General features: G+C 39.5%; 1 protein-coding gene across 4 annotated transcripts in view; it reads right to left on the bottom strand.

The window, feature by feature from the left end:
• The window catches only part of LOC134868949 (cingulin-like protein 1), a 51,418-nt gene extending 35,085 nt beyond the window's left edge, over nt 1-16,333 (bottom strand). For 2 of the 4 annotated variants that reach the window (XM_063890360.1, XM_063890361.1), the window contains exon 1: nt 16,179-16,333. The gene's annotated coding sequence lies outside the window, so the exon portion shown is untranslated. The remainder of the gene's footprint in view (nt 1-16,178) is intronic. The other 2 variants (XM_063890362.1, XM_063890363.1) reach the window with 2 other exon arrangements.
• Between the last annotated feature and the right edge of the window lie 3,935 nt (nt 16,334-20,268).

Raw genomic sequence — 20,268 nt, 5'->3', positions numbered from 1 at the left:
GAACTGATGCCTGCAGGTCAATTCTGAAAATATGTCAACTGGCTAAGTATTTAATTGTCATGTTGTTTAAGCAGTAAGATAATTGAACTAGAAAGTCACTCGAAAAGCACAGACTTCACGTATATTTCATGCGTAAAGAAGTGTTTCCTTTGATAGCAGGGTGGTCACGAACCTCAAGTAACTGTTCAAGTAATAAGCAGCAAATAGGCTTTTCAAAAAAGTAAAAGTTAGCTTGCTTTAGCACACAACCTTTCCCTTTAAACCATGGCAGGTAAATCGACGCAGTTCAACAAAAGATATGAGTCGAGGGTGTCCACGTTTATCTTTACAAGCCCTTCTTCCAACTGTGGTGTGTTCATGGGCTTCACTGTCACGGTTTAAATCGGAAGCACCAGAAAGACTTGACCCACAGAGTTTAAAATCTCTACTTTTGGGCCGACTTTGTACCAAAAAAAAGCACAAAAAGAAAAGTAAAACTAGAAAAACCTTCTAGTTTAACCAAAAGTGTACAACAACTTCCAAATGTTTAAGTTGGTTTGAGCCGCTGAAAGTCAAAGTACCCCATCACAAATGTTGAATATTGTTCTGAGGTGTTGCTAACCACAATACAAGTCTGCCTACTGAACAGACTCTTCCCACCCACCAGTGTGTAAACACACCACAGAGCGCCATTGTGAAACTGAGCTCAAGTGGCTCATATGTATGTATTTACGTTTAAAGGAAGGAATCAATCTTCATGCACATATATAAAAAAAGTACAGATGGACAGCAGGCAATTAATTCCCTTACTCGCTATATGAGTGTAGGCATTCACAACACGAGTGGGCTGGGTGTTAGTGACACGGTTGAGTCTATGTTGTCTGATTAAACGCAATCAAAACAAGTCCATTGTTTTTTAATCCTCTCTGAGAATGATGGCATGCCTCGACAGGAGCAGAGAGGAATGTCTAGTTGTTGAAGGATGATGGAGGTAAGACAAACACGTCTCTGAATATACAGTATTTGAGTAGCTTGTGACATTGTAGACCCAACAAAGTAGTTTCTTCAAAAGAAACCTCATTATAAAGTAGAAGAGTTCCTTAACAATGTGGGATGCTATAATTCTCCCCGTGTAACTTTCCAACCCTTTAAATTATGTTTATATACTGCTCATTTGTTTGCTAAATTACATTTACCAGCAAAACATAATTGGGAAAACAAATACAGCATATGATGTCATTTCTCGTAGGTTTTACTGACTGTATAAAATCCGGTATACTGTAAGTATAACGACATTTGGTCGGCATCGTTGGCCAAAAACCTGACACTGCCCAAGGATTTAAGTAATCAAAGATACTAAACACTACTGAACAAATGTTTCTGTATTAATAATTACCACTTCTTTAATATTGGTACCCACAGTTTAAAAGAACAAAAAGCATCCTTTAGAAAACTACATTTCCCAGAAGCCCTAGGTCGTTACGAGCGAATCATTGAACTTCGACAAAAGACACACAGCTACAACGTAACCAAGTTAATATCTTTGTATGGACGAAACAAAGCTAGGATAAAGTACCGGCTTGAAGTTTTCAGAGCTGATTATCTAAGTTTAAGGGCAAGGCTAATTGCTTTAACGTAACATAACTTGTCAGAACTTCTCTTACACTTTACAAAAAGGTGAACATCGTGCAAAAGCTATGACCTGGTACGTGCATGCCTCAACGTGCTAATACACTTGCACACACACACAAACAAAACCTCACGAACTCTTGACCTGCATGTCAGTTTTTAGTCTTCTAGGGCGAAAAACTGTGTCGGCGAAAGCCAAAACACCAACCAATAGAACAGCTGTTCACAGGTAAAAAGCAAATAATCCAAGTCCTAGCCAAAACAAGACCAACTTCATCTTGATGTCGACCCTCACAATGCTTCTTTACTAAATATGGGACATGTAGAAATGTATGAAAGGTTTTAAACTAAGCTAAGGTGCTGCACTTAGGTAGCTAATCACGCTAGCTGAAGAACAACCCAAATGTTTCGCTAGAACTCAACCTTTGTTATTTTTCTTTCAGAGATAAAGTTGATCAAACGTTTTCAATAGGAAGACTTTAAAAGTTAGCTAAATTATCAAATACCTGTCTCCAAGCACGTTGTTTCAGGAGTAAAACTAAAACGTTTTAAGGCTATTTATTCGCTTCTGAGCTGTAAAAGTTTACTGAAAATACTCACTGCAGGACTTGGAGAGAGAGAAGTATTCATGATGACAGACAGACTCAAAACTAATTTCCTGACTGAGTTCAAACCAAAGGGGGTTCCTGTGTGTGTGTGTGTGTGTGTGTGTGTGTGTGTGTGTGTGTGTGTGTGTGTGTGTGTGTTTGTGTTAGTGGGTGGGCCGCACTACTGTGTACATGGAGATGACCCTAACTACAACCTCCCACTGACCACAATGGACAAGCAGAGTGAGAGCATGTGAGTTAATATCCGTCAGTTTACTCAACCTCTCGTAAGTGTGTGTGTGTGTGTGTGTGTGTGTGTGTGTGTGTGTGTGTGTGTGTGTGTGTGTGTGTGTGTGTGTGTGTGTGTGTGTGTATGTTTGTTTTACACAGAGTAGGAAACATCACCTATTAGTGAAGGGAGGAGACCTGCTTCTCTGCAATAATTAACTGATAGAATGGATTTTATTAAAGTAGTCCCTGTAAAGTGAAACAAACTAAACAAATGAAACCCAAACTTTACCAGAAACCTCAAATTGCAGTCTATATTCAAAACAGTCCATATTCAGGGCATCTTGGACGCTAATTCAACCACAATGCTGAATAGGAAACTCAGTATAAACACACTAAGAGAACGGGAAACCAGTCGTCAAGTCCAGTCAAGTTACGAGCTATGCAATAATAAACTATGACTAAACATGAGGTTGGGTTTCATCAAAGAATTTAAATCTTTATCCCCCCCCATCAAGTCACAAGAGTCCTTCTTCCCACTCAGGGTGTGTCAGGGTGGAGCTGGCTGACTGTGGAAGGACGCCAAGTCAGACACACCTTGATAAGCAGGGAGGTATGGAGGCATGTCTGCAGCGCTTTCTGTTCCTTTTTGTTGACTTTGTTCTTTTCATGCCTTGTGTCTCTCTCTTTATTTTCTTATATTACACACACCCACACATGCACCCACACATGCACACACACATGCACGCTCAGATGCCGGCTTGTAAATGTGCTGTAAAACCGAAACAACAAGCCAAAAAAGCCCCAAATGTTCTGTAGAACTGCAGGTTTGGTTCAAATGTATATGGATTTGTAACTACATCATATGAAATTGAAGATCCCCTATTTGTCCTGCTGCAAGAAAATGAAGGTTCAGGTTTTTTTTTTTTAACGTGACAGCAGAACAGAGGCTGTATTTTAGATGTAAGTGAACGTGTAAAAGTATTAAAGGAGCAGGTACATTTCAAAATAAACAAATGTGTAAATTCAATAAACGAATATTCCACTAATATTTAAAATATTCTTTAGTGGAGCTTTAAGTAATAGCATTATTTTCTTGAGCTTAGTTGATTTATTTGCACAAGATCGCAGTAAGGAAGCGTCGATGTGTCCCAATAAAATAATTTAGGACTTTTACAATCGACTAATCTGCAGAGCAGTGCAGCTCATTAAAATGGATCTCATTTAATTGCCTTCACTATAAAACAGTCCTAGAGGAGAAATTAACAGAAAGAGTTGATCAGTATTTAATCGAAGCTGTACCTCAGTCAAAGAAAGATGAGACTGATAAGTTACTTTCTGTCCCAGCGGCTCAGAGGAGCGTCCCATTCTTTTCAGATGAGACACTGCGGACTCTCCCTTTTTGAACAAACAATATTGAGGTTATGAATCACTCGGTCACCTTTGTCATCCACATGGCATTACTATTATCTGTATACAGTATCTTATCAGAGGTCAGAAGTCTGTGCACTGTCATGATTACTAAACAAGTCATTGCTCAGCAAACAGATCTAGGTGTGGTGAAGTGCACCAGGAAACCCCTCTACCCAGCATGCCTTGCTCATGACTCACAGCTGTGGTATGTCACCTTGTTTGCCGGTGCACTTTGATCCAGTAGCGGCTTTAAATTGGGAGTGAACAGCAGGAGACGCCCTGCAGGCTCATTAACTGACCAGGAATGTTTCATCCCGGTGGAAAAAGCTCTCAACTGCAGCTCGACTTCTCTGTAAACAACGATGAATTTACCGAGTGCTGCGTAAGGTGCACTTCATATGAAATGTGTTTTGTTTTTGAAAGCTAAAAGCCATCATAAATGTGACACAGGTTAAGTCACAGTTAGTATTTCTCTCTCTAGAGCTGAAACTTCAACAATGACCTAAGTTGGTAAATTATAGCCATAAAACAGGACATCTAATATAGGAAAAACAAGGAAGAAGACTGTCACATTCTTTTGCATTTCCTTCTAGAAAAAGGAACAAAAAGGTCAACGTTTTTGTGAAATAAAATAGGAGATGGCAACACTAGAACCCATGCCAAAAATCGAATGAATCCACCCGATTGAAATATTAAAAGTAAGTATATTCAATTTACTAAAGCACCTCCGCTAACCACTTCTTATGGGCTGTTAATGTGGGCATTCATACTGATGCTACCTGTGTGACAGCCTCTTTCCACCAGATGGTAAAACCTGCTGCAGAGATTTGTTCCCATTCAGCATCAGTGTGGTGATGAAGTCTATCTATGGAAGCTATGAGAAACGAGTGAGGAAGGTGCTGATTAATTTTCTTAGTTATAATTAGTAGGCTTTTCTAAGTATGTGTAATAGGTGGAGACGTATTATTTTACAGGCTAATTAGTTAGTTACTTAATTAGTCCTATTTCATTTATGGAAACAGTTGAACGACGAACGTTTTTTGGACGTAAAAGATTTCTTTATTTTTTCAGTTTTACTCATTTTGGCCGAAAAACATGTTGAAAATGTTGGAAATCAAAATGTTTAACAAAATACAATTTAGTTTTTCTATTAGTAGATCTAATCTTTTCTTTTTTTTTTCCCCAAATATTTTTTATTGGATTTTAACATTCATATAATTACACATGAAACACAGAAATTGAAGGATAGTACAGCACAGTATAAAAAATACAATCCAAACATACACCAAATTAAAATTACAACAATATAACAGAAAGAACAAAAATAAAGAGCTTCTCAGTCGGTATCAGTATTACTTATATTTGGCATCCCATTACCTCCACCCTCTTCCAGAAAGGATAGGAATGGTAACCATATCTCCTCAAATTTATTGTGTTTACCTTTCACTATATACAGTGGGGCAAAAAAGTATTTAGTCAGCCACCAATTGTGCAAGTTCTCCCATTTAAAAAGATGAGAGAGGCCTGTAAGTTTTATCATAGGTATACCTCAACTATGAGAGACAGAATGAGAAAAAAAAAATCCAGGAAATCACATTGTAGGATTTTTAATGAATTAATTGGTAAATTCCTCGGTAAAATAAGTATTTGGTCACCTACAAACAAGCAAGATTTCTGGCTCTCACAGACCTGTAACTTCTTCTTTAAGAGGCTCCTCTGTCCTCCACTCGTTACCTGTATTAATGGCACCTTTTTGAACTCGTTATCAGTATAAAAGACACCTGTCCACAACCTCAAACAGTCATACTCCAAACTCCACTATGGCCAAGACCAAAGAGCTGTCAAAGGAGACCAGAGACAAAATTGTAGACCTGCACCAGGCTGGGAAAACTGAATCTGCGATAGGTAAGCAGCTTGGTGTGAAGAAATCGACTGTGGGAGCAATTATTAGAAAATGGAAGACATACAAGACCACTGCTAATCTCCCTCGATCTGGGGCTCCACGCAAGATCTCACCCCGTGGGGTCAAAATGATCACAAGAACGGTGAGCAAAAATCCCAGAACCACACGGGGGGACCTAGTGGATGACCTGCAGAGAGCTGGGACCAAAGTAACAGAGGCTACCATCAGTAACACACTACGCCGCCAGGGACTTAAATCCTGCAGTTCCAGACGTGTCCCCCTGCTTAAGCCAGTACATGTCCAGGCCCGTCTGAAGTTTGCTAGAGGGCATTTGGATGATCCAGAAGAGGATTAGGAGAATGTCATATGGTCAGATGAAACCAAAATAGAACTTTTTGGTAAAAACTCAACTCGTCGTGTTTGGAGGAGAAAGAATGCAGAGTTGCCTCCAAAGAACACCATACCTACTGTGAAGCATGGGGGTGGAAACATCATGCTTTGGGGCTGTTTCTCTGCAAAGGGACCAGGACGACTGATCCGTGTAAAGGAAAGAATGAATGGGGCCATGTATCGTGAGATTTTGAGTGAAAACCTCCTTCCATCAGCAAGGGCACTGAAGATGAAGCGTGGCTGGGTCTTTCAGCAATGACCATGATCCCAAACACACCGCCAGGGCAATGAAGGAGTGGCTTCGTAAGAAGCATTTCAAGGTCCTGGAGTGGCTTAGCCAGTCTCCAGATCTCAACCCCATAGAAAATCTTTGGAGGGAGTTGAAAGTCCGTGTTGCCCAGCGACAGCCCCAAAACATCAGTGCTTTAGAGGAGGTCTGCATGGAGGAATGGGCCAAAATACCAGCAACAGTGTGTGAAAACCTTGTGAAGACTTACAGAAAACGTTGGACCTCTGTCATTGCCAACAAAGGGTATATAACAAAGTATTGAGATGAACTTTTGTTATTGACCAAATACTTATTTTCCACAATCATTTGAAAATAAATTCATTAAAAATCCTACAATGTGATTTTCTGGATTTTGTTTTCTCATTCTGTCTCTCATAGTTGAGGTATACCTATGATGAAAATTACAGGCCTCTCTCATCTTTTTAAATGGGAGAACTTGCACAATTGGTGGCTGACTAAATACTTGTTTGCCCCACTGTAAGTTATTTTTTCCATGACCATGTTAGTCGCCATTTCTTTCAGCCAGTCATTTACATGCGGTGCTTGGATTTTTTTCCAAGATAAAGCTATTAAACGCTTTGCTTGCAACAAACACATGTCAAGGAAAGCATATTCCCTTCTTCTCAAAGGCATTTCAAGAGGGTATAAGTGCAGAATAAATGTTCTTGCTGATAATGTTAGATTGATACTTGTCATTTTATTGATCATAACCCTCACCCCTTTCCAGAAAAACATTATTTTTTCACACTCCCATATGCAATGATAAAAATCACCTTTAAGCTAATCTTTTCTTAAGTCATTAAAACAGGGACATTTAGACCAAAAACTCACAACCAGAATTTCTCCCTTGCACCTCAAGGCTTCCGTACTTGGCTCACGGTAGGCGCTCATGTTGATCCTTAAAGGTGAAGCACGGGGTTGATGCCAGGGTTAGAAACAACACTGTTTTATGGATCTGGCTTGGTGCATAGAGGCATTGTCATATTGAAACACAAAAGGAAAGAGTAATTGTTGGGACAAAGTTGAATGACCACCATAAAAATACCATTGAAGCAATTCTCAACAAGGGGCCAACGACCAAACATACACAGACTTTGTGACTGTAGTTGATGAGAGATTGCGATCTATGCTTGAAACAACAAATAGTTAACGCTGCGTTAAAGAACAAGGCAGGTTTGTATGAGTTAAGTGGAGGGTGCACTGTAGCATGCAGCTCTCTCTCTCGTACTCAATAATCACAGCAGCTATATTAAACAGTAGAACCAGTTTTGTACTTAACGATGCTGTGAATAAACAACACATCACTCCTCCTGTACTTGCTCTCCTTCTTTGCCTCTCACTTGTGAATTAAGCAGAGCCAAACCAGTTCTATTGTAGTTAACAATCACACCAGGTTAAAATTGCTCCGCACACTATCATTATCTGTGTAAAAACAGAACAAAACAACCAGTTTCTGCAGCCTCGGTTTTTCTTGAAAAGCCACTCAGAAAAGCGTGTTGAATTGGTCGAGTTCTGACACCCTGCATCGCTTTCAAAACTGCTTTTCACCTTAGTGAAAGCAGATCGAGATATTTATGTACGCCAAAGATGTCCATTTTTGATGGCGACTAGTATGGAAGGTCAACGGTGCCATAAATGTTGTGTTTACACATCATTCAAAATAGAAAAAGGGCAGTTATTCAAAACAAAGGATGCGTTCCGGTAACTTCTCTTCGTCCCTCCACGCTCAGAGTACACTAGACTAATTGATGGCATGTTTTCATTGCATACAAGTATTACCGCAGGTTATTTTAGGCACAGCTAATGCCAACACACACACACACACACACACACACACGTTGAGCTCCTCCCAAAGAAGTTACAAGAAGACTGTAAGCTGTCATTTTTTCACCCGGTTTAGGAATTTGAAAAAGATGCTACAGTTATTATTTTTCCAGGAGTTTTTATCAGTGTAATTTTCAAAGGTTTACATTTTCTGTGGACTTAAAAAAAGCATCTCTTTTTCGATTGCAATGAAAACACAAAATTAGGACGATTCAATTAAATTTGAATGATAAATTGACTGCATAAATGAAGTGCTTTTTCCAGAAACCCATTGACACCGAAGCAAAGACTGCCATACAAGGTGCAACCTGCTCAAGGAAGCTACTATTTGCCATACAATCAGGAGCAATTTTTTAATTAGGTATCTGTCCAAGGACACATCAAACATGCTGACTGTCCCCAATCCATTGTCCTAATAATGAGTGTGTGTAACCTGTTGTATGGCTTTTACACACCGTCCTTGTTTTATACACAGCTCTCTTTCGGCTTCATTTTTGCTGCCCAACGTGTGACTGACTTGCACGCCAATCCCTTTCTTGAGCTAACTTTAGCATATGTATCTTAGGGATGAACGCTCAAAGTTTCGGCTTGATCACTATGATAAATCCATTCATTCTCAGGGCCTAATTTGAAAAAAAATAAATGCATGTTCCTGCAGACAGAAAGACAGATGATGGAGACTTTTAAATTCCCCCACGTTCTCATTCCTTAGTTTATTTCCATAACTAGAACATTGAGAAAAACAACAACATCTATACTCTCACTGCAGCTCCCACCCAGCACCCAGCACCCAGCAAGCCTGCACCCACTTTGCCCTCCGACGAGGCTTAATGAGTAATAAGCACTGGGTGACCACAGTCTTGGAGTCAAGCCAACTTTCCCAGATGCCAAATTGAAGCCTGGAGGTACTGCATAATGCAAAACAACACTCATTAAAACTTGGAGAGGAAAAAAACAAGGAGCTATAAAATGCAAAAATGCACTAAGATGCATTTCAGGAGAAGCTCGGTGGCAGTTTTGAAATGACTGAGATGAATAATTAGGACTCTCAGGCATCCATTAGCAGGAGAAATTACAAGATGTAGAAAATGGGCTCCAATACACACTCGTGACCCGAGAATAAACCGCGTGGCCCGAACGTTATGGTGAGGTGGGAAAAGGCTGATGAAATGGGATGAAAGGCTTTCTCTGCACACACATACTGAGAAGCATTCAGATGAGCTCAGCGAGATAATACATCAGTTTGCAGTTTAAGTCCATTATAAGTGTACGTGTCTTGGGAAAAAATGACTTTGAATTCAACCAGAATACATCCTGTCCCCTTCACTGTATTGCAATTTATGTATTTGTCACAATACATTTTACAACCAGCTAACAACAAAACAAATAGTTCTACATCGTAAATCAGTTCATTTATGAGCAGACGTTAATCGAAACCAAGCCAAAAGTGCAATTTACACAATAAGGGCAACAAAAAAAAAGGGCCACAACTTCGCTGAAGAAGAGGGAATGCCGTCAATAATGGAATCCGAGTTGTTACTTCCCCTAAAAAGACTAGAAATCCCTGAAAAACAATCTTAAGCTGCAAATAAATGCTTGTTCTTTCCTCCCAAAACAAACCGAACTCCTGTGATGATTATGACATATTTATTTCTCATAGTAAATGCACTCAGGTGTCTGCTTTTAGGAACTGAAGGGAATCTATAATATGTGGTAAACTCTGGGATCTGCCTCTGTTTACATCTCCATTATTGTTGCCAAGGTGCCCGGAGATCACTTGTCAATCAACCATAGGGGGCGGAGCCATGGTGTTGTCTGTGTAATTTGTTGATTTACAGTCTGTTGACTCACTTAATTAGTTTTTGATTAAGTGAGATATTGCATTCTCCAAACGCAGGGAACAGTTCAAGTCAATGGTGCAAGTTGATGACCCGTCTCAATGTGCATTTGTTGTTTTATTCACATGCTGGATCTTACAGTAGATAGGGTCCCTAAAACAGAGTATTGAACGTCCCTACATGCTGACATTTATTTTTAAAAAGCATCACAAGGAGCTGTCATTCACAGGGTGAGTCGACTATGCTCTGAATTATCTGATGCTACCATTTCAAACTATTTTGCATGCATGCGTGTGTTTGATAGCCTACCATTCAAGGCTCACACCCTCATTCCTAACATACTGCCACCTCCTTCCAGCTTCAGACTTTCCCATGATTCACTGCTGAGTTACAGTTGGTGACACAATGACTCAAAATCTTGTCTAATATTTGGGCTATAATGAAAAATCAACAAGTGCAAAGCTAGCTTGTACAGGTCGTACTTTTAGGATGTTTTTTTTATATGTTTGTGATCATTGTAAAAAGAGGGATATCCTGACATACATAACCCCTCTGATGAGTCAGCAGGCTGCATGGTAGACTTTAGTCCACTCTGGTGAGCGACTGAAGTCTTCTTGCTAACATACTGCAATTCAGAACTGGGAGTGATACTTTACACAATGCTAACTATTGGCTGTGAAGTCACATTCACGCTGGACTGCCAAGAATCCCGCAGTCCTCAGCTTACCATGTAAGGTAATAGCGGATTCCATGCTCCACGCTAACATGTTAGCATGTCTCAATTAAACGCAAACCTACTTCCCTTCTTGCAAAGCTGTTTATTAAAGTTGGTGCATGGTGGAGTTTTACACATTTTAACTAGTTTTCACTTGTAGTTTATGTTCTTTTCTCTATTTGGTTTTCCATTGGGTAGGTCCTCATTGTCGGCGTAATTCTCAGCTGATGGCCATGGCGTTACCATGTGAAAGTGTTGTAACCAATTTTCATTGGCGACCAGAAAGAGGAACGTTTTTCTTTTACCAATTGTATAAAATCGCACGTATATCTTAAATCTGGGTTGAGTTTATCATTAGCATGTTTGTTGAGGATGTCTCGTTTAATGCACGCTATCATTCTAGAGACAATCCTCTCTGACCAATCAGTGATCCATTAATTGCTTAGCTAAGCTCGGCCAGGCAGGTACTATTTACAATAATGCTAACAAAAAATACCAAAATCTGAGTAAAGTTGTGTCATTCAGTAAACATTAGGCATGGATTAAAGGATTTGAACACTTATTCTATTCAGTTAACAGTCAAGCTGATGATCAAGATGGGGAAATATCTCTAAACAGACTTTAATAATTATGGCTGAACATAATTGATTGATGTCACAGTTGGAACAAAGTGTCTGATGCACCAAACAGAGAAGTGTTTTAGAGCATTACGGGAACTTTTTCCTTCTCTATAAAACCCATTGCGTGAATGATTGATGGGCACCAGATGCCACCTCGGGGTGTTCCTCATGATAATAATGGAAAAGAATGCAGCGCATAATAGACGGCTTGTTCCTTCTAACTTTTGGGCAGCGCTGAAGAAGGCCTCATAGATCCAAACTCAACTTCCTGCATCGAGTCTTCAACCTAAAGCCACGCCCACAACGACCACTGATACCCTACGGGTTTTGGTATATTTCAGACAAAGCTAAGAATGCATCACAGAATTTTCTAGCGGTACAAGATTTACATTAAGGAGAGGGTCGCATTATGCTTAATTGACATGGTTACTATTTTGCCAATTAGTGACTTACACCATCAAATGTCCCTTAAGTACTTTTTTTATTCACGTTCTGTTATTATAAACTGCTTGAATAGGAAAAACTCCTTTAACTTTGACTTCTGAGCTCCTTATACAGCAGATCTAACCCTTTTCACTGTACAGGTAGCTAAGTTATGTCTCAGTCAGGATGTCTAAACTTCTAAAAACAGATCCAAAGGCAAACACAGACTTTCCTTTTTTAAGTCATGCTGACAGATGGCAGACTGACAACACCCTGAACTGTAACTCATCACACACTAGTACTCTGCTATTTAATGCATGCTTGTCTTTGTGTCGGTTCTCACACCTTGTGTTCACTTTGATCCCTTAGACTACCAACTGCTCCTCTCTCTGGATGTACTTACATAAAAGGATCACTTTCAACATACTCTACTTTATTCCTTTAAGGAGTGCTCTATACTACTGTCCCATTATCATTTATAACAAGCTTAGAGAACACACATAAAAATGTTGTGTTGTGAAGTGTGTGTCTTTGGTGTGAAAAGGAAAACCACACAAAGACAAGCAGTGACTTCTTGAAGTAACAGCGTCTGTGTTGAAGCCAAGACTGAGCTCATCATTTCACTTTTATGACATCGCTTTATTCTAAGGTAATGGAAGTTTCGGTACACACACACACACACACACACACACACACACACACACATCCATGAGAAGCAGGTTTTCTAATAACAATGACATCATCCATAATCCCATTGATTAGTAATGTCTTACTGTCTTTTTCCAAAACCTGGTTTACGTTCTTAAGCTGAAAATTAGCCGAGCTTTAACTATAGATAATATGACACATTATGCGTACAATATGTTAAGTGGAGGTTTAAATATCACGGGTTATACAACAAAAACGTGTTTCTAAATGGAGATTAGGTGTAATTTAATATTAAACAAAATTGTTTTATACTGTTCAATCTGAATTAGCGTCCTGACAGAACATACGCTAGCATGCAAATATACGACTCCTTTGGACTGAGCAGTAAAATAGTTGACAACATCTGACCTTACGCTTCAAAACACTGTATAAAATGATTAAAAGACTAAATAAAATCACAAATTACAGAATATTATACTAAGAATATACACTTAATGACCAAATACTGTTAGATTTCTCCCTGTCATTCTTTACAAATAGATTTCTGAATGAGTGTAATAGCAGTAAGGTTGCTAGCAGCATAGCCCTGAAAGTAGTCATCAAGTCTTTGAAATAGCATATCATTGTTTAGCATTGTATTAAAAATGTTTATTTGGCAACGGAAGCTGATTTATATTATATCAGCAGTTCAAAAAATAGGGATAATCATCCAACCAGTAGGAGGGAAATATCCCAACCATTGTCATGCTTGGAATTGACTTTATATGCAAGTTCAGAAGTAGGCATGAAACCCTGGTTGCATTTTAACATGTGTGTATTTCTGGACTCTTTTCCTGGCAAGTGTGTGTGAGAGACTGTGGGGGAGTGAGAGAGAGAGAGAGACCAAGAGGTGGGTGTGCACTGGGCTGAAACTGAAAGTTGTGTTTACTCATTGGATCGGTTGGTCAAATGTCTGAACTGGAGTCAATGGAAAGAATGCAGTCCCATTAAAACACATTAAAGAGATGGAGAGAGAGGGGGTGTGTGGGGAGGAAGTGGACAGTGTGAAAAAAATCTCAAGGAGACAAGGAGATAAGTGAAATCGAGGGACATGCTAGAACACACACAGAAGGAGAAAGTTGGACAACTAGATCAGGAAAAGATGGGTAGAAAGATAAAAGGGAGGAGTGTAGAAAGAGCCCAACAGGAGAGTCAGAGATGCTAGCAGCTGATATTAGAGCTAGCAGTCTAAGTATCTGCATTCCTTAGCTGAGGAAAACTCTCAAACATGCATGCCTGACTCCTCTGTCAGAATAAGAAGCACATGAGACTTCAGCATCACAATGTGTTCATGAAGAATGCAGATTAACACGATAGAGATATGTACTTGACACACACATCTAGCAGTCTATAAACCATTTGTATTTAGAGTATTTGACACTTGAGCAATGTTATTACTGCAAACACTACAACAGGTGACTAGCACTTTTCAGCACATCTATTTTGGACAGAGTGTAAACACAATGTTCTGTTTCAGGGCTTTTTATACATAGTGTCTTATAGTCTTGTTAGTGCCCCTGTTCAGGGAGCTAGCTATTTAGCAACATTAGCAACAAGCTGGCTAACTCGTAGGCTGAACAAATCAACCACAAGTCCTCATAATTTTGATCAATTCGCTTTAGCTAACAGCATGTCCACCTCATGTCCAAGTATACCGTTAACTGTCTCTCTACTAGAGATTGACTTGATAACGATACTGCCAATAGATATTTGTCCTATAGTGAATGGCTCGATACGCTACGTTTGGTCCTACAAAGCAAGACAAGTTATGTTAAGTTAATCCTGTAGTGTCTTCACAGCGAGCCAAATAGTTTAACGTTATGTCATTTCGGTACTTTGTGGTGGCCGACACAAAAAGCCCAGTCGTCCATGTTATGATTAAAGGATTCAGATCCACTTTCCTTGTGGCTGCGACACAAACTGTAAACCGAAAACAGCTTTTCCCGCCATTTTTCCAAACCCTTTTTGAGATGATATACCTGCAGATCCACTTAACGAGTAGTTACCTGATGGTCTTATCATTGCAACTAAAACCATGAGCCTAAAGAGGCTGAAAGCTCTGTAGAGAATTGTCGCTATTTCCTCAAGTGTCACCTTTCTAATCAAAATAAGATTGATTAACAGAGAAATTAAACATTGACTAACTGGAAACCATTCTACAGAAGAGCTATCAGTATCAAACAGTCAGACTGACAATCATTGAGCGATTACACAACTTCCTGTTTCATCCAATCTCATCACAGCTGGTTAAATGTCCACTGTAGATAAATAAATTCCACCTGTTCATAGTGTCATTGTTATTATTGATGTCATTAATGAACTGATATCTACCTTAGGGTCCACGTGGAGCCGGTGTAAGTGACATTAGCTCCACCCGCCCAGCTAAAATAAAGATAAGGTCTCCTTTCTGCAGCCCTGTTATCGGTGCACAGTGCAGAGTGCAGTCAGACTCGCCCTTTGACTGAACACAGAAAAAAACCCAACAACATATTTCATCATTGTGACATGTTTCATTGTCAGTGGGTGTTAAATTACCACCAGTTGGGTCATGCACAGTTTCCGTTTTATTCAGATGGTGATTAAAGCTCAAGTCAGAGTGGAAACAACCCTTATCACCTAATCTGACTTTGACAAGTTAATCCAACAGGGATATTTTTTATTTCTTTCCCTAATAGGGTAAAATTCCTTCAATGACTCGAAGGTAGTATTTGAATAACACTCCTCAGACAAAAGTATGTTGCCGCCTAACATTCCTGATAGGTGAAACAAGTGCTTCCAAAGCTTGTTGGATGGGGGTTGAGGTCAAGGGGGCCGTGCAGGTCAGTCAAATTCTTCCACAACAAACTGGGAAAACAATGTCTTTATGGGCTTGTTCATGTGCACTGGGGCATTCATGTTAAATAGTTGGTATTTTACACCAATGGGATAACGGATATCAACATTTTTTCCCAAACAGACTTGACTAGGATGTCCTATGACAACATTTCTATGTGGAAAGTAACCTAGTAATATCAGGAAAAGTACCAACATTTAGCATCAAAATACAGAATTCAGAATATAATAATATATATTAAATGATATTTAGCGTTGCATTAATGTGTTTATCTATTTAATGTTGCAGTTAGTAGAAGTTAAGCTTATTTCAACTACTTTATGTTATACAAATATATCATCATTAATTAGTTGACATGTATCGTGTAATACAAATCTGAATCTGAATTGTATTGGAGTTAAAGAAAATAGCATAAAGTGGGTTAGTAGTAATGTGAATATTGACTTTATTCAACTTCTGGTTATAATTAAATGTAAATATGGTTGCTTTGAATCCCAATTGTCTAGGCCTTTAAAACAAAGAAGCTTTAACAGCATGCTATGTGGTAAGGATTGAACAGTATGCCAACTCAAGACCTTCAGAAAAAGTTTCCACTAAAGTACATTATGTGATTCCAGTCTGCACTTGTGCCACTACAATCGCCTCACAAACACTAAAGCTTCCTCTTAACCACAACCAAGTTAACTCCAGCAGCAGGAAACGTGAGCTCTCTGAAGTTAGTGAAAGCACAACGACGGGATTTCTGATTCGCTGACAACAAAGCGACGCAGCAGTCGGGTTAGAATCCAACGAGCGTCCGGGTAAATGATCAGCCTCTTACCTGTTAGTGCTCCCTCTGCGGTGCGCTCCTGAAGACTGACAGGCTGCACTTTCTGCCTGACAGCAGTTTGCCTTGTGGGTGTGTCCTGGGCTACACCTGCCGCACACCGGGGACGTGCGTAATGAGCGCGCGCGACGCCGCTGACGCACGGAGCACAGTTGTCGCTTTACCTGTTGGAGGGAAGAGAGGCGGTAAACGCAGTAAACGCTATGTGGGCAGAAAACAAATCTCCACTCCCAAAGTCCACTGAGAAAGATATTGGAGGCATGTTACCCCCCTCTCCCCACCCCTCCCCCCCCTCTCTCTGCTCACCATGTTTGGTGATCCAGTGTACCAGTCTCACACAAAAATGCAACTATTTTTCAGGAATGTTCTCCTCCCTCTTGGCCTTTTGATTTCCGGTTCTCCTTTCTGATTACGCCACTTGTGCTTTTTTCTGTTCTTTGTTCAAGATTTCGATTTATCTATCTATCTATCTATCTATCTATCTATCTATCTATCTATCTATCTATCTATCTATCTATCTATCTATCTATCTATCTATCTATCTATCTATCTATCTATCTATCTATCTATCTATCTATCTATCTATCTATCTATCTATCTATCTCTGTCTGTCTGTCTGTCTGTCTGTCTGTCTGTCTTTCTGTCTGTCTGTCTATCTATCTATCTATCTATCTATCCAGTGGGATTGCAGCAAAATTAAAACAAAGACCAGCAGTTGGTAGAAAAGTTATTCTTTCTAATTACAGCAATCCTTATAACCAAATAAGGACATTTCCCAAAACAGAAAGATAATATATAACATACTGTTAATTGGTTTTTGATAGTATAGAATAAATAACACACATGCATATTTATTTCCCCTAAATATTTCCCCCAAAATATGTTATTTATTTGAAAATATATAAAACCGTAGAGGCTGGACGCATGGTAGTTGAACTCTTTTTCCACTGCTTCAGACAGAAAGTTTTTAACAACTACTACTGGATGGATTTCATGGAGTATGTATGTTCCCCTCAGGAGAAAGTGTAATAACTTGGGTCCTTCAAGTAAAGCCTCAATATAACAAAAGAGTAGAAGAGAGAAAATTGTGTGTTTAATTTACCTCTATATTTTGCTGCTGTTAATATGTATATATTTACTGTTTATATTCATTTTCAGTTTGATTGTATCTCATGTGCAACGTCTTCTCGACGTTATGCTGCAACAAAAAACATTTCCAATTAAGGTCCAATTAATCATGAAGGTCAATCTAATCTAATCTAATCTAATCTAATCTTAAAAATGGTTATGATTCGGACCGTCAACCAACGCTATCTCCTTTTTGTTGGCTTGATGTTATATCTGAACACTGAAATATAAACTTTGATCCCAGCATAATCACAGTGTAGTGGGGGGGACTTTTTCCAAGACTGGATCCTGGTGTTCCAGCAGTCTGGACTCACTGTGGCATGCATGCAGACAAACTGGCAGCTCATACTGTACGATGTTTGCAGTCTCCGGCACTGTGGGCTGTCCAGCAGCTGGTTGCCATAGGTATCAGACTGAACGTCTTGCGTTGAGCAGCACTGAACACCACGCCTCACATTCCTCTGCTCTGGAGCTGAGAACACACCCATTCTGCTGTCTACACTCTGGACTCACACACCTTACACATGCATTCAAATGACCTGAAGTTATGTCTCATTCACATAAAAAGAACTTTGTTAAGACAAACCTGTTTGCGGAAAGGCTAATGCTTTGGAATCTAAATAAGTCACTGTCTGAATGTCAGAGTGTCAGGTTACAGGCAGGTCAGACTCACCTGAGGAGGGTTTTTTTTTAAATGTATGACTGTAATATGAAGTGATACAAGTGCAGCACATGGCTCTTTATCATGTACAAACCAATGCGCACGCCTGCTTGGGAGCTTGATAGCACTGAGATGTAAGCAGGATAGCCCTCTTGTTGTGAAATTGTTACAGGGACATAATTCAAATTTTAAAAATCCCATACTAACCATGTTTGAACTGAATCTGAATCTGAACACTTCAGTCCACAAGGGATAGGAGTCATCCTCCAAAAAATCCAATCAAGCATATAAAAGGATTACCTCATTCTGGAAATCATCACGGTGTGTTTAGGTGGTGTGGTTGGCTTTAACCAAACATATTTGATAACTAAAGCATCCCTATTATGCTTTTTGTGGTTTTCTCTTTTCTGTAGTGTGTCATATACTTTTTAGTGCTTGTAAATGGTCTGGAGAGGTTAAAATACCTGTGTTTCCTCCAGAGGGAGTTACTGCAGGACGTCTGCCCCCAAGAAAGTCCAAGGTGCGATGTCCATGACAGCATTAGGAAATTGCTGACCTGCTGATGAGAAGAACATTTTGTAATAAGGTAAAGAAAAGCAAAGTGTCCCCCTGCTACAGTCAGTGGTTTCAGGTACTGTACTCCCATTGTAAGTGATATAGATAAACATTTAATAAATTCAGAAGATCTAAAAACCTTCTCTGCTTCTGTTGGATATCATTAGAGTTTGTGGTGTCGCGATTTGGAATTTCTTTTTTTAACTTATTTAAAAATATGTATTGAAGCATGACACACCCATTGCCTTTGAGGTCACTGTCGGGTTTGCAATTAAACTGACTATTTCACTTGTAGTGAGTAAAGAAAACATGCGGCGCAGCCAAACTTTGTTTAATCCACAGAACTTTGAATTCAATTGTAATATAGATCCAAATATGTCAAGGTGAATTAGGTGAATTGTGTCTAGAGTGAATAAAGGGCAAATAAATGGATATTTCGCTCTGTAAAAACATCATATAAGTTCAACAAAGAGCCTTGAACGTTTGGAAATGAAAGTGAGAGAAACCCCTAAAGCGACAAAAGGGAAATAAAAGTGAAAGCTGTGATGAGGCGTTAATTTAATTCTTTCCCACATCTTTTGTCTGGCAGTGAATCAGCAGAGCGCTTGTTGTGTTGTGTCACCTGGCTGTTCAGGGCGTGTGCAGCTCGGAGGAACATGCTGCAGAGGGGAGCGTCCCGGTGACACAACCTTTACTCACACACTGATAACTCACACTGCTGCAATAACTCGCACAAGAGGTGACCTTCTTCCTCAGTTATGCAGCTCATTAAGCATCAAGTTCATAAACCTTTTCTTGATTTATGGAGACAATCTTTTGTATGATTTGTCACTTTTCCCATTCTGCAAGTCTCGGTCTAAGGGAATTTACTTTGCACAAAGAAATATCAGTAACAACATAATCAACCCTCCATGACAACACTTTTTGTGGATTTATTTACTGTTTATAAATACCATTGTGGGAAACAATGTCAAAGCCTTTGGACAGATTAAATATCCAGAATAAAAACCTGACTGTTTTGTAAAAACTCTGAATATCTCAGATGATAAAGTTATACGTTTTGGGGTGAGTATGTGAAATTCAATGACACTTTTTTAATTTTGTTTTTAACCTACAGTGACCCCAAAACACTCTTCTTTTACATTTTCTCCAGAATTGCAGTGTTTTATACGTGCAACAGCAAAACAAATTTTACAAACGGAGAATTCCATCTGCATGCTGAATGAAGACCTGTGTGGTTTTTTGCAAAAACAAAAGTGATTTTCCCAAAAGACAAACTTGAACTGAACTGAAAGTGATATTTTTCTGCGGTTGAGATCAAGAAGAAGAAGACATACTATATTAACCCCTTACGGGGAAATTGCTTTCTCTACTTTGTTGACACACATTAAACACACAGAGACTATACATGCACAAACACAGAGGAAATACATGCACACACAACCACATGCAGAGGAGAGGTGGCAGAGCAGAGAGGCAGCCAGGTACCCTGTGCCAAGTGAGCAGATAGAGATTAGGTGCCTTTCTCAAGGGCCTAGGAGGAGAGCTGGCACCTCTCCAGCTACCAGCTCACTCCATATATTTTTTTGGTCCGATCGGGACGTGAACCGGCGACCCTTCGGTCCCAAGACCAAGTCCCTACTGACTGAGCCACTGCCGCCCCAAAACTCAGATCAAACATTATCAAGACAGCATGTTGAAATATGAAGATTTACCTTCAGGAGGAAAACATCCAGCAGC

The sequence above is a fragment of the Eleginops maclovinus genome, chromosome 8 (assembly GCF_036324505.1).
Source record: "Eleginops maclovinus isolate JMC-PN-2008 ecotype Puerto Natales chromosome 8, JC_Emac_rtc_rv5, whole genome shotgun sequence".
Taxonomy (NCBI): domain Eukaryota; kingdom Metazoa; phylum Chordata; class Actinopteri; order Perciformes; family Eleginopidae; genus Eleginops; species Eleginops maclovinus.
Note: the sequence above shows the minus strand (reverse complement) of the source record. Positions and strands in the feature narration are given on the sequence as shown.